This window comes from Hippocampus bargibanti, linkage group LG04, assembly GCF_051943395.1.
Source record: "Hippocampus bargibanti isolate YZ-2025 linkage group LG04, ASM5194339v1, whole genome shotgun sequence".
In the NCBI taxonomy this organism is placed as follows: Eukaryota; Metazoa; Chordata; class Actinopteri; order Syngnathiformes; family Syngnathidae; genus Hippocampus; species Hippocampus bargibanti.
In genome coordinates, this window is record NC_142737.1 from 11480346 (window position 1) to 11495552 (window position 15207).

At 41.1% G+C, this 15207-nt stretch overlaps 1 protein-coding gene across 4 annotated transcripts in view; it reads left to right on the forward strand.

Moving 5' to 3' along the window:
• Positions 1-552: 552 nt before the first annotated feature.
• Positions 553-15207, forward strand: part of slc20a2 (solute carrier family 20 member 2) — a 61277-nt gene continuing 46622 nt past the window's right edge. For all 4 annotated transcript variants that reach the window (XR_016114677.1, XM_088994024.1, XM_088994027.1 and 1 more), the window contains exon 1: positions 553-860. The gene's annotated coding sequence lies outside the window, so the exon portion shown is untranslated. The remainder of the gene's footprint in view (positions 861-15207) is intronic.

A 15207-nucleotide genomic window follows, 5' to 3' on the forward strand; every position in this document is an offset into this window, starting at 1 on the left:
CCGTGCCCTCAGAAATTCAAACGTATGACATGTTTACTGCAACTCTATTTAATTGTCCCTCTTGCATCAATTTTAAAATTCATAAGTACCTGTTGAAACTGTTATTATGTTTCATGTTTAGTTGCCAGTTTAACCAAGCCCCTCCCCTCTCACACTCTGTTGTAGGCCGATTTAACCAGTTATGTAACACGACAAGCCCCCGCGCACATGTTCGCTTTTACAATGGCTGCACGGCACATTTAGCAGGATTAAACATCGTCATTATCATCAGGGTGATTGTCGACACACTGGGTGACAACGTGATTTAGACCCTATCCGGTGCTCGAACTTAAAAAGAACTGTGATTTCCACTAGCTAATCGGGCTCAACTCACCACTGTGCATTAAATGCGCCTTTCTATGAACGTGTAACAGTCATTCCCATCTAAACTCGATCGTTCTCTTGTGCACACGAGCAGAATGACCACTCACTCGCTCTCCACCTCTGACGCTCGGCCCCCACCACCACCACTACCACCACCTCCTCCTCCTCCTCCTCCATCCATCCCAAAGCTGTCATCCCGAGTGTGCTCGCATGAGCGCCCGGAGAAGAGTCGAAGCATAGAGCCAGGTGACATAACGCAGCGTTGGCAACAAGGTGGCGTGAGAGAGGTTCCAAGTGAAGGGGGACAAACACGCATCACTCTCCCGAGACAGGAACGCAGCGAGGCGGGGGAGGCGACCGACCGACCCGACAGGCCGACCGCTGGAATCTGTGACATTTTTCCACCGGAACCTCTCTCGGGGCAACATAAGCACGGCGAGAAAGGGGACACGCGGCGTTGTTTTCCTCAAGCTTCGAGGTGGTGTCTTGTTTGGTTGGTGAGTACCTTGTCCGAGTTTACCTTGAACCCGCCATTGTTGCTCAGGGGGTGTTTCTTTTATTAGGAGCTAGCTTGTTGTGTGTCCGCTGCGTTCAAGGAGGAACGGGGCCCTGGGCCGAGTGTGTTGTGTATACGTGTATTACAAATCAGCCGCCGAGTCTCCAAGTCACGGAGCTTATTCTCCGCGTAATGACACATTCGTGTAGAATTTCGAGATGTTCTTTCTCGTGTGTGCCAGCATGTCCCTTCGCAAGGAAAACACGCCAACGCTGGCACGTGCGGGACTTCCCAACCCGAGTGTGCGCCCACGAAAGCATATATTTTGGACAAAAACGCCGGCTGCAAGGACTTGGACCGGCAGCCGGCGGAACTACAGAGGGAAAGTGGACAGTACAAGCAAGGGTGGACGCTCGGCTGTTTTTTAAAAAGCGGCTTGACAGTTAATCACGCGAGTTCATTTCACTCAGTTGGAGCCCGAAGAGGGTTCGGCGAGGAGCCAAATCGGCTGTCGCGCATGCGCAATGTACACAATTTTATACCCACTGTTCAAAACACGCACCCAAATTTATTAGCGAATTCACTTACAATATTCGCGTTTTTTTGATAGGCTCCAGCACGCCCAGGGATCCATCAAAATATTGATGGATATTGATTTTGAACAGGTCCGGATAATGTACATGTCAATGTTGTTATATTTATTTTATAATGGTTTTGTTTGAACTAATTCACTGCCCGACGATGTGCAAACATGTGTCCAATCCAGTTCCAGGGTTTTTGCTACTTTCACTTTAATTGCAGGCCCACAGAATATTGAGTTTTAGGACTACGTAAACATTCAATACGGCATTAGAAAGCTTACTGTCTTCTTTCATCAGAAAAAAGGGTGAATTCCCAAGTTATATGGAGATATCTGAGATGGAAATGGGAGAGGTTGAACAAAATACAATGCAACATATACATATTGATTTATTTTGAAAGGCTCCAAATAGATGAAATATGAATGTGTATATAGCACTTTAACAACAGCTGAAGCTGCAACAAAGCACCGACATGGACATAAGGCAAATGCTGCCCCCTTGTGGAAGTGAAAAAAACATTGCCAGTCATCTGTCCAGCACTTTATCAGCACCCCCTCAAGAAAAACTAAAACTTGGCGCGCAACGTCACACTCTTCAATTCCCAAATAAATTCAGGAATGGCAGCGAATGAGTTAAGATGAGGTTAAAAAATGCGGAAACGCTGTGGGAATTAGGATCATAGAGTTGTTTGTAATATACACTATTTCTGGTTAAAACTGTGAATGTAGGCTATGATAAATGTTTTAAAATGCATTACTTATTCACGGTTTTTCATTAATTGAGGGTGGGCTCAGAGATTACTGTAATTTTTGGGGATTTTTTTTATTGGGGTCATGTCAGCCTGTTCTGTGTGTGTGTGTGTGTGTGTGTGTGTGTGTGTGTGTGTGTGTGTGTGTGTGTGTGTGTGTGTGTGTGTGTGTGTGTGTGTGTGTGTGTGTGTGCGTGTTTAATGGAGTCTGTGCTGTTGTGAGGAGCCAGGCATTCATTATGTTCCTGCTACTAAAGAGGCAACCAATCCCATTGTCAACATGATAGATTTTCCACCACACAAAAGGAGTGAGTATGCAGGAGATTGAAAGAATAGCAGGAACACCCCGCAACACAATCTATCGAACAGCAGCATGAAAATCACAAAATGCATAAATATTACAGTCTATTTTTAACTGGACTATTGTGCTGTGTTGGATCTTATTTGAGACACATTATCAAAGCGGAGACTGACTGTATCTCACTCCCTGCTGGCTGAAGCAAAAATTGAACAATTCCAGGTACTGTACACCCTATTCTGGTCACCATCCAGACGATCAAACTAATTTCCTTTTTGTTTATTTGAATAGTTTTACTTTTCAAAATAACTGATTTATTTTGGAGATGGAGTAAAATCCCATTAGTTAGCATATGCACACTAACTAAAAAAAACAAAGAAAACAGTTCAGCAATAGCAGGGGGACGTGATGGTCATCTGGAGTTTGCGAGTTAATAATTAATCATCATCTCAGATAAGGGAGGTAGAAAAGTCACCAATGGGTCTTCCTGTTATTTGCACCCCAAAGAAAAAGGTGTGTCTGGAAAGAATGAAATGTTTTCGACCATGTGGAAGTTTTTTCAAAAACAGAAAGACATAGATTGTTGTTTCTTGTCAAGTCATATATGTTGTAAATCAGTCATGAAAGCATGTTCCTGATAAGATTGGCGGATGAAAGACTTCCGTTTTTATAGGCACATATTGTGATTATGCGTGCGCGCCAGCTCACATACACAGAAACACGCACACGCGAACACACCCTGCTGTATGCAATGGAAAGTGTTCTGAATGAGTTTGATGTGACGAGTAACATGGCACAGCCCTGTCACTTTCATTTCCTGCAAAACATCCATCTCCTCAACTGCAGTTAAGGCATAATGATTGTATTTGCCTTTTCCCACACCCTTTCACTCTTGTTTGTTGAGTAGATCCTCTCTTTGTGCGCGCAGGTGAAGCCGGCGAGATGCTTTCTAAGCCTCCATACACTCATGCATGTTTTTTTAAATCATTCCAGTAGAAGACAATTTGTTATGGCAGTCGAAAAGCCTTGATAAACCGAAGGCCATTTTAAAAAGCGTGTGGTTTTCATGAATACAGTAACTAAATGGTCATTGGGCCCATCACACAATTTATAGTTGATCAGTGTTCGCCCAAAGGGGTGGATATTATTGTTTTCATAAATATGGCTCAATGTGATAAAATATCCTTGCCAAATTGAAAGAATAAGAGTTTTTATTTCATTTATTTTTAACTCATTCACTGCCAGACGTGCAAAAATGTGTCAATGTTAGCGCTTTGTTTGTTTGTTCCAGCTTCAGCTGTTGTTAAAGCGCTATATAAACCAATATGTACATTATGTATGTATGTATGGCATTGCATTTTGTACAGCCGCCCCATTTTAAGCTCATATAACTCCAGACTCATATAATTTAGGAATTAACTGCTGTTTTCTGATGAAAGAAGAGAGTCTAAGGTTTCTAATGCTGTATTGACTGTTTATGTAGTCCTAAAACTTAATATTCTGTGGGTCCTGGAATTCAAGTGACAATGACAAAAACCATGGCACTGGAGTGGGCACATCTTTGCAAGTCTGGCAGTGAATCAGTTAAAAAGCATGCAGTTTTCATGTATAACTCCATGGTCATTGGGGCCGTCACTCAATTTATAGTTGATCAGTATCCACCCAAAAGGGCTCAATATTATTGTTTTCATTAAGGTGTCTTAAAGTGACAAAATATCCTAGCCAAATTGGAAAAATAAGAGTTTTAATGATACAATCTAATGTCTCCATTTAATTTTTTGTTTTAATCTCAGAGTTTTTAGAGTGGCAGTCAGAACCAGACTCAGGCATGAATTTGAGCCTCTGTGTTGGACAAGGCCTCCCTACAAGGATGGCTCTCCAGAGTGTGCATCTTGTTCAGACTCAGATTGAGAACAAACTGCTCACAAGCTTGTTTGAATAAAAGAGGCGCAGAGTGAGATGAGGACACATTTTGCTTTCACAGTTTACATGGAACATCTTCCCTTATGAAAAATAAATATCTTGTCTGAAATCCAGAATGTATAATTAGTGTACTTGGAACCAGTTTTACAGGTCGGGCGAGTATAAATGAAAATAGTTCCCTCAGGGTCTTAAAAACACATAAAACAATTGATTTTATGAATTGGGAAATAATACCAGGCCACCTGGTTGGTTGACTGGTTAGCACATCGGCCTCAGGCTGCAGAAGTGCAGGGTTCGATTCCGGCTTCCTGTGTGAAGTTTGCAGTCCCTCAATTTGCCTTCATGGGTTTTCTCTGGGTACTCCAGTTTCCTCCCAGATTCCAAAAACATGCATTTGAGGTAAATGGAACATTCTAAATTGTCCTTATGTGCGAGTGTGGATGGTTGTTCGTCTCTGTGTACCTTGTGATTGGCTGACAACCGGTTAAGGGTTTCCCCCGTGTACTGCCTGACGAGAGCTGGGATATGCTAAACAGATAATGAGGTGTGAGGATAAACAGATCAGAAATTGTGTGGATGGAAATAATACCCTAAAAATCAAAAAGTATTGGAAAAGTTTTCAATTTTGATCCCTGTGTCATAAATGTTGTGTTCAATGTCAGGGCTGAATGCTGTAGCTAAATTTCTCAATGTGACAACTGAAAAAAATGATCAGTTGTTCACCTATAATCAGCCGAAGTCTCCTTGACTCTGAAACCCATATTTATTTTGAAACTTTGGTTAAACATTTCTTTGAGCATATGCACCGCTGGCTGCGTCACACGAATGAGAGGCGGTCAACGAAGCTGCCCTCTGTGATCATTTTTGGTCATTCAGTGTTAGAGCAGTTAAAGTGCTGCAGTCTTGACATAAATGCACTTGCATATGTGTGTGTGTGTGTGGGGGGGGGGGGGCGATTGGGTGGTCAGATGCTGATAATATATTGTGAAACATTTTCAAGTTCAATACAACACTGAGAATGCAGCGTCAGACCAGTTTTCTTTCTCAGTACGCTGCATGCTGACATAGTTGGAGTAACTTTCCGCCATGGCGCCACGTTGTCTGTTGACTTAACAAAGTACAGAATGTAATACTTGATTCCTAAAGTTACTCCGAATCTGATTTACTGTTAAATAGTGAAATATTCAAGGCGGCCCGGTAGTCGAGTGATTAGAATGCCGGCTTTGCAGTGCAGAGCTCGTGAGTTCAAGACCCGGTCCTCCCCCCCTGTGTGGAGTTTGCGTGTTCTCCCCGGGCCTGTGTGGGTTTTCTTCGGGTCATCCGGTTTCCTGCCACATTCCAAATACATCTATGGCAGGCTGATTGAACACTCCAAATTTTCCCTGGGTGTGAGAGTGACTGTTTTTTTTGGCTCTGTGTGCCCTGCGATTGGCTGGCAACCACTTCAAGGTGTCCCCTGCCTAGCGCCCAAAGACGGCTGGGATAGGCCCCAGCAGCCCCCCCGACACTAATGAGGGTGAAGCGGCGTGGAAAATGGATGGATGGATGGTGAAATATTCATGTGAAGTGAATGAAAGTAACTACTGTATTTTCCGGTGTACTAGCCTTGTTTTTTTTCAAAAGATGACCCTGCGTCTTATATGTGAAGTAATATTGAGCCCCAACAGGTCTCGCAACTACGATCTACCGACTCCATTTCTCCCTCTTGAAGAAGTCGTCGTAACCCCAGCCTCTTCTGTAGCGCCTTATAATGTGGTGTGCCTTATATTTGGAAAAGTTTTATCTATTTATATACAGTAAAGTCTCGTTATATCGATATTCAAGGGAGTCCGAAAAAATATCGATATAACCGGGACTATCGATATATCCGACCCTGTTTGCATGTAATTTTCTCCGTGCGTGCACAGAAATAGTATCGATATAACCGGGACTATCGATATATCCGATATCGATATAACGAGACTTTACTGTATTATATTTGGAAAACTTTTTTCATTCATTGAAAGTGCACTTTATAGTCTGGTGCGCCTTAAATATGGAAAAAGTCTGAAAACACACCATTCATTGCGGGTGCATCTTATACTCAGGTGGGCTTTATACACCGGAAAATACGGTAACTAGCTAACAACAGACAACTACTGCGTACGTTTAGCTTACACATGCTTCACTCATATGGTGAGATCCTGCCTTTTAACATACAGTGAGACTTCAACCTACGAACTTAATTGGTTCCCAGACAGAGTGTGTAAGGCGAAAAGTGTGTATCTCCAAAAAAAAAAAAATCCCATAGAAAACCATTAAAATGGGAATAATCCGTTCCCGGGTTTCCATAAAATATACTTTTCAACTAAATAAGCCTTAATACTACACACAACATACCTTATTGTATGTATAATAAATGTGCTATTGTATTGTAATGAAAGAAATACACTGCATTGTATCATAAAGTCACTTTATTTACATTTGTGATGGTCATTGATGGCTTGATGGAATGGCGTTGGAGGTCGAAGGTCAAAGGGAATTGCTGTTTGGAAAGAGAGGCACATTACATGTAATTAAAGAAATAAACTGTGCTGTAAATGTTTTACCTTTTTGATGGTCATTGATGGCTTATGGAAGGAGAGTCACCTTCTATAAGGACTGTTGGTAACTTAACCTTTGGTACTGTTCGGTCGTGTGCTTCCGCCAAAGATCACTCCGCCAGCCGTGGTGGGTGTGTATTATGAAAATAGTGCTTATTATAAGGTTTAATTTTCAGAAATTTGACGTTTGTAAGACGAAAAGTTTGTAAGATAAGGTGTTTGTAAGTTGAGGTCTCACTGTACGTACAATGAAAGTTAGAAATACTTCAGTGTAAAACAAGAGCATGACAACACCACGCGGACAAAAATAATTCCTGTTGTCGGATAATAATAATAATAATAATAATAATAATAATCCATTTCATTTCTAAGCGCCTTTCATAACTCTCAAGGTCACTTTACAGTCACAGGATAGGCACACTTGACCAAACAAAACGCACTGGAGGACCAAATGCATCATTTTGTTTCAGTGGAACCAAACCAGACATGTGTGAACACTGTCACAGAGATTTCAACTTGGGCTCTTGACAACGGTTGTTTTGTATTTATTTCTTGCTCTGACAAGTCTTGCTTTTCCTGTCAGACCTGTAGTTGTTTTGAAACGGATACTTCCAGCTTGCCGTTTTTTTTTAAGATGGGATAGTATTTGTGATGGTCAATCTTGCCCTGTGATTATTTAATCAATTTCTGACTTCTTTGCAGTCCTTATTTGATTTTTAACATATCCCTGTATTTTGAATAGCATTAAAAAATATCAATTGATATTTAATTTCCAGGCAGTGTTAAGCTTGACAACATCAAGGTTAACGACACACATCAGATGATGACCGGTTTGAAATCTAAGTATAAATATTTATTCTGTAACCATCAACTGTTTTAGCCGAAAGATGAAATGCCGGTTGGAATGTGACTAAAAACATCCGAGGGATTCTTTAAGGTGGAATTTCCACATAGTTTCTGGGTAAACAACAGTTTCAGGAGACACATGCGTCATTTACAAAATAATATAAATATACAGGATGAAAATCACCTGTTTTGTCAATTTATTTGAGAGAATTTGCTACATTTTCACAATGACTGAATGCTTTTGATGGAGATACCCATCATACCTTAACACTGTCACTGATCCAATCAATTACTTGTGGTCTCATACCATCTTTAACTCATTCACTGCTAGCCTTGTAAAAATGAGTCCACTGCAGTGCCAGGGTTTTTGTCATTTTCACTCAAATTGTAGGACTCACAAGAATATGGAGTTTTAGGACTACATAAACATTCAATACAGCGTAAGAAACCCATGACTCTCTTCTTTCACCAGGAAGAAAAGAGTTAATTCCTAAGTTATATGGGTCTAGAGGTATCTGAGCTTGAAATGAGGGTGGCTGTCCAAAATACAATGCAATACATACACATTGGTTTATATAGCGCTTTAACAACAGCGGAAGCTGGACCAAAGCGCTAACATGGACAAAAGGCAAATGTTGCTCCATCGTGGAAGGGAAAAACATTGCCAGAGGTCTGACCAGCGCTTTATCAGCACCCACACCCGCAAGAAAAACCAAAACCCTTTTCAAAAAGCTTTTCAATACCCGAATAAATTCGGGAATGGCAGCAAATAAGTTAATACAGTAAAGTCTCGTTATATCGATATCGGATATATCGATAGTCCCGGTTATATCGATACTATTTCTATGCCCGCACGGGGAGAATTACATGCAAACAGGGTCGGATATATCGATAGTCCCGGTTATATCGATATTTTTTCGGACTCCCTTGAATATCGATATAACGAGACTTTACTGTATTTGAAATCAAAGGATGGATGCAGAATCAGATATTTGAATTCACATTCAAGCAATGTTATTTCTTTATTCCTCAATCTGATGATAAAGCCCAGGCCCAGGGGCCAGATTTGGTCCGTCACATCTTTTCACGTGACCCGCGAAAGCAAATCAAGCATGTTAAGTTCCATGATGCTTGCGAAAGTCTGAACCCAAATTTCAAATTGTCATATGTAATCTACCATAACAGTCATTATTCTTGACTTCTGATTTTTAAAACTTGTTATCCATCAATTTTTTGGGGCGTGAAATATGTGGAGGTGATTAAACCATTTGCTGTGTGCCGGTGCTTTTGTTATTGTAGCGTTAGGTAAAAGATGGATGACCTTCCTCTTACAGATGACGAAGGTCATCCAGAACAGGAAAGAAAAGGAGATGTATGTAAAAAAAGGGGCAGTGGATTTCTCTTCTGGTTTCCATGACAATACTGTCGGATGCTGGCGGGCTTCTTGTTGCTCGTGTCTGGCAGTGTCACTGAACAGTCTGTCTCTCTGGTCATCCCGCCTCGTCCTCGGCGCACAATCACGCTGTTATGTTGTTCTCTGTCATCGTGATGACAGGATCACATGACAACGTAGGCGGGGGGGCGGGGGGGGCATCGTCATGCTTGTGTGTATGTTGATGTCCTGTATGTATGCGTACGGCAGCGTTCTTTTGTTCTGTTTGTCGTTGCTCGTTTAGATCTGATAACATTTCACACCGCTCTTCCCGAAGGTCAGACAAAGAGATGACGGCAGGAAAGCTTGAGTTTACGTTAAAGGAAATGGCAATAATCCTGTCAAAACAAACGCCTTTTGAGATTTGTCAGTCAAACACGAAGCTCCATCCACTTGTCCTCTACCTTGGGATGTTTGATTTAAATGCAGCTTTTAAAAAAAAACTCCTTTCCACGGATGTTTGGAAAAGGCCAGCATTTATACCATCTTGAGATGCTGGCTGGCACATCATAAAAAGTTCCAGTTGTGAGTGCTGACAGAAAAAGGGCGAAAACAAACACTGAAAATGTGCAGTTTTTCCCCCCTCAGGGTCAAGCCAGCGGTCAAATGAATCCTAACCATTTCAGCAAATGGGTTGTTTGAAAGATCCTGTTTAGGTTTTGCCACAGCCTCAAATTGGATCCGATGGGCTTTTAAGATGGTTAAATATTTGTGGTTTGCAGCATGCTGTGGCTTCCAGGAACTCATTTCATTGGTCAATTTACAATCATTAATGATGTTTGTGTTCTTACTATCGTTGTCGTTGTTGTGTGTGCGTGTTCCTTTCTCACTCTCTCTCACTCTCTTTCTCTGTGTTAATTTCTCTCTCTCTCTCTCTCTCTCTCTCTCTCTCTCTCTCTCTCTCTCTCTCTCTCTCTCTCTCTCTCTCTCTCTCTCTCTCTCTCTCTCTCTGTCTGTCTCTCGCACACTCTTTCTATCTGTTACTTTCTCTCTCTCTCTCTCTCACTCTCTTTCTCTCTGTTACTTTCCCTCTTTATCTGTCGCTCTCTTCTCTCTCTCTTGCTGACTGTTACTCTCTCTCTTTCTCTCTCTTCTCTCTCTCGTAGATGTTTTCTCTCTCTCTCTATCTCTCTCTCTCTCTCTCTCTCTCTCTCTCTCTTTCTCTCTCTCTCTTTCTCTCTGTTCTTTTCCCTTTTTCTCTCTCACTCCTTCACTCTTCTCTCTCTTTCTCTCCGTCTCTCGCTGTCTCTCTCTGTGTCTCTCTCTTTCTTGTCTCTCGTAGTCTTTTTCTCTCTCTCTTTCTTCTCTCGCCCTCTGTCTCTTTCTCTCTGTTACTTTCTCTTTCTCTCTCTCAATTTCCTTCTTTCTCTCTCTCAATTTCCTTCTTTCTCTCTCTCAATTTCTTTCTTTCTCTCTCGCTCTTCTCTCTTGCTCTTCTCGCTTGCTCTTCTCTCTTCTCTCTCTCTGGCTCTGTTTCTCTCTCTCTCTCTCTCTCTCTCTCTCTCTCTCTCTCTCTCTCTCTCTCTCTCTCTCTCTCTCTCTCTCTCTCTCTCTCTCTCTCTCTCTCTCTCTCTCTCTCTCTCTCTCTCTCTCTCTCTCTCTCTCTCTCTCACTCTCTTTCTCTCTGTCCTTTTCCCTTTTTCTCTCTCACTCCTTCACTCTTCTCTCTCTTTCTCTCCGTCTCTCGCCGTCTCTTATTCTCTCTCTTTCTCTCTCTCTGTCTCTCTCTCTTTCTTGTCTCTCGTAGTCTTTTTCGCTCTCCTTTTCTTCTCTCACTCTGTCTCTTTCTCTCTGTTTCTTTCTCTTTCTATCAATTTCTTTCTTTCTATCTCGCTCTCTCGCTCTTCTCTCTTGCTCTAATCTCTGTCTTACTCTCTCTGGCTCTGTTTCTCTCTGTTACTTTCTCTCTCTCTCCCGTTCTCACTCGCTCCATTGCTCTTCTCTCTGTGTCTGTCTCTCGTTCTCTGTCTTACTCTCTCTGTCTCTCTCTCGCTCTCTCTCCCCTGAAAATTAGCATAATCAATTAGCATGGTCATTTAGCTAAATGTGTTGTCATGCTGGTTATGGTCTTCCTGTGTGTGTTCATTTTTGTATTTATTTTTATCGAGACAGATACAGACAGCTGGTAAAAGGTAGCTCAAACTGTGACAGTGAAGTTTTTATTTTTATTTTTGCTTTCTTTTGTGACATCCTTTCTTCTTGTGTGTCTTTGGCTGAAGTTCAGCCTTTTGACACGGTCCTTGAGAGTTGGGTTGCTGTGTTTGGTGTTCGCCTTCTGGGAGTTGCGCTGTCCCCACCAAAGGCCTGCTCGCATAAAGCCTCCCTTGTTTTTCCAGAGTATGTGGTGTTAGCCATGCTAATGACAAATCCCAACTGCTGAACTATGAGCCAATGCAGTGAAGACGTGTGTTTTTTTTTTTTTGATTCTTCCCTCAAGTATATTTGTTTGGGAGTGCCCAGGGCTTGGTTAACTCAGATGAGTCATGAGTTCACCATTCAGGTCCCGGGTGATTTTGAATGAGGAGCATTATCGAAAACGCCAAGTGGAAAATTGGAAATGTTATTCTTGTTGTTGTCATCGACAATAACGTAGTATTTATTCATACATATTTGTAGTATTGGCCATAAGAAATCAAAATGGGGCAAAAATGCTATTTTCCACCTCATGAGTTTGTGGACTTTATTGGCAAGTCATAATGATTGCGTTGGCTTCTGAAAGACATACTTTTCAATCTGCCTGTCATGATGCCAAAAGAAATGTTGAATAATTTTGTGTGTTCTGGATTTTGGATGGGAGAAAGGTGCGCATTTCTCCCCATCCAAAACAGTAGAGTTGGGCGACCACTAATTGATTGAGACTGATTGAGAAGGTGATTGCAACCACCTGGGAATGGCCAATTGCCGCTGGGATCTGATTGGCCAGAAGCTCAGGTGAAGCACCTTTAAAACTAGACTGAACCAGTCGCTTGGAGGAGGAAGAAGAGGGACAAAGGACAAGCTGGAGAGCGGTGTTACCTGTGGTCTGTTGAAAGCTGATATCAACTTCAAATAAAGAAAACTCACAATACCCTTCCTGCATCTAGCTGAGTGAACTTTTATCCTCTTTCCACCTGCTTGCTGTCTCGCCGCACGACACTGCCCGTCTTTAAAACCCATCTCAAAACTCACGGATACTCTTTGGCATTCGACCAAGCATGATTCCGAATTGATCTTGGTTTCACTCCCTGGTGCTTTCTACTATCTTTGTGACTGCTTTATTTCCTGTATATGATAGCTGTCATGGTAAAGCACTTTGTTCGAGCTTCGGCTGTTGTTACAGTGCTATATAAATCAATATTTATTGTTTTGTCACACTAGGTGCAGTTTCTACCTCCAGTTGGCGGCAGTAGCTTGTTGTCCGCTATTTGCTGACTGAAAAACAAACAAGAACAATTCCAAATTTCCGTCATCCATGGTTTGCAATCAAAACTCAGAAGGTAGAAGAATTTAAGTCACGATCAGTCTCGAATCAATAACTCAGTTTTGTCTTTTCCATATTTAACTTTCCACTCTTGGGTGACACACGTACTGTTGTGTTATGCTTTGTTGCCTGCCACCGGTGGTTCATATTGTCACATCAGTACTTGTTCAGCACGGAATTGGACTGTAAGGCCAAGGCAGGGCTCCATGTAAGGATGAGCAGCTGGCTTGCAGATCAGTGTTCATGTCACACTGCTATTTCCAGCCAAATCATTCCTGCCACAACGACAAACCCAAGCGACAGACATGCGACACCTTAGGCAATGTCGGGTTAGAAGCTAGGGCAGTTTGTCTGACGAAATTCATCAACAGGCAACCTTGATGGCTCGGGATTAGCACGGTCGACACCGGTCAATTTATTGTGCATGACTCAAGATAAGGGAGGAATGAAGATATGCGGTATGCACTGAAGAGTAAAGTTGAATTTTAACATCAGCTCAACAAACAAATCCGAGTTTGTCATGCTAACTGGCAACAGAGTTCACTTTAGTTCTCCCCGATTTAAACTGTCCACACGTCCTCATATCACATAACATGCATGTTACACAATATCTGTGGCAAATGGAGTCACTGCCCTTATTATGATCCGGCATGATGTGTTCTTAATGTCTCTTTCTTAAACCCCTGAACACCGAAACCGAAAAACAATCGGGCAGGAGATGCCGCCAAGATTACGCAACTCCTCAAAAGCTCACGTAAGATTTTATAGTGTCATAAAGATATGAACAAATTAAAGAAAGATGCGGTTTTACAACCTACAAGGGACAATAAAACACAAGTAGCATATTTTCCTTATCTGTTGGATGTTACCTGTCTGCCTGACTATCTTATTCCCCGTGATTCTTCTTTTGGATTATATGTTTATATTGTCAATAGAACATACAGTCAGAAAAGCAGCCACCTTCCAAATAATTTTGTCTGCTCACTGGTGCCACGCCGAGAACGCCATTGTGATCTTATACCAGCATTCAATCATGTGATTAAGCTCTTGACTCATTTACTGCCAGACAATGTGCAAAAAATGTGTCCACTCCAGTGCCAGGGTTTTCGTCATTTTCACTGAAATTGCAGAACCCACAGAATATTGAGTTTTAGGACTATAGACGCTCCCCAATTTACGAATGACAGACATTCCGAACGGTCGTTTGTAAGGTGAATTCGTTCGCAAGTTGCTTCAGTGCTATATTTTGTATGGAATGTATGTTTAAGGGTTGTATAAGTAACCTGTGTTGGTTTGTACTGAAATAATAATAATAATAAATAATAACTATTTATTAATAATAATTAATATTTATATATGTTTATATATAATAATAAATATTTAATACAATATACAGTATGCTCTATAAAGATATATACATGTACAAAATCCCGTGACTGTAAAGTGTCCTTGACAGTTTTGAAAGCCGCTTAGAAATGAAATTTATTATTATTATTATTATTATTATTATTATTATTATTATTATTATTATTCTATGTAGAGTATGTACATGTACATGATAAGATAAATCAAATGGAGTTGAACTTTACAATACAAAATCTAACTTACAGCATCTCTGTCCGAACATTTTTCAATATACCCGCAAAAATGTTTGTATGTACCGTTGTTTGTAAATTGGATGTTCGTAAGTAGAGGAGCGTCTGTACATAAACATTCAATTCAGCGTAAGAAACTTTATTCTCTCTTCTTTCATCACAAAAAACAGTTGATTCCTAAGTTATATGGGTCTGGAGTTAATTGAGCTTGAAATGGGGGGCGACTGTACAAAATACAATACAATACAGTGAACCCTCGTTTATTGCGGGAGATATGTTCCAAAAATAGCCCGCGATAGGTGAAATCTGCGAAGTACAATGTAGTAAAAAAAATAGTACAAAATAAATAAGAAAATGTACAAAAACTGTACATACTGCTTAACTAAACAAAATAAATAAAAATAAATAAAAAATACTAATTTAAAGAAGGGTGTTCTCAAACAATATTTTGCTGCTGCGCCCATTCGTCCTGACTCCGCTGCGCTGTAGCGTCTTTTTCTACTGAAGGAGTCTTTCTCCAAGAGAAGAACATTGTTATCGGTAGTTGTTGGCACTCTTTCTTTTTTTTGTCTTTCTTTTTTTGGAGAATAGGGACCAGCTCATGGAGCAGAATGCTGTCAAAGCCAATGGGTTTGATTTTATTCTGCTTTCTTTGCAGTGTTGTTTGAAGTGTTGTTTCTTTTACTTTGTTTGTTTGCACATTTGCATGCCATTAAAAAAAATCCCCTGAAAAAAAATCCGCGATGCACTGAAGCCGTGATAAGTGAACCGCAAAGTAGCAAGGGATCACTGTACATATTGATTTAAATAGCACTTTAGCAACTGCTGAAGCTGTAACAAAGCACTAACATGGAGAAAAGAGAAATGCTGTCCCCTTGTGGTA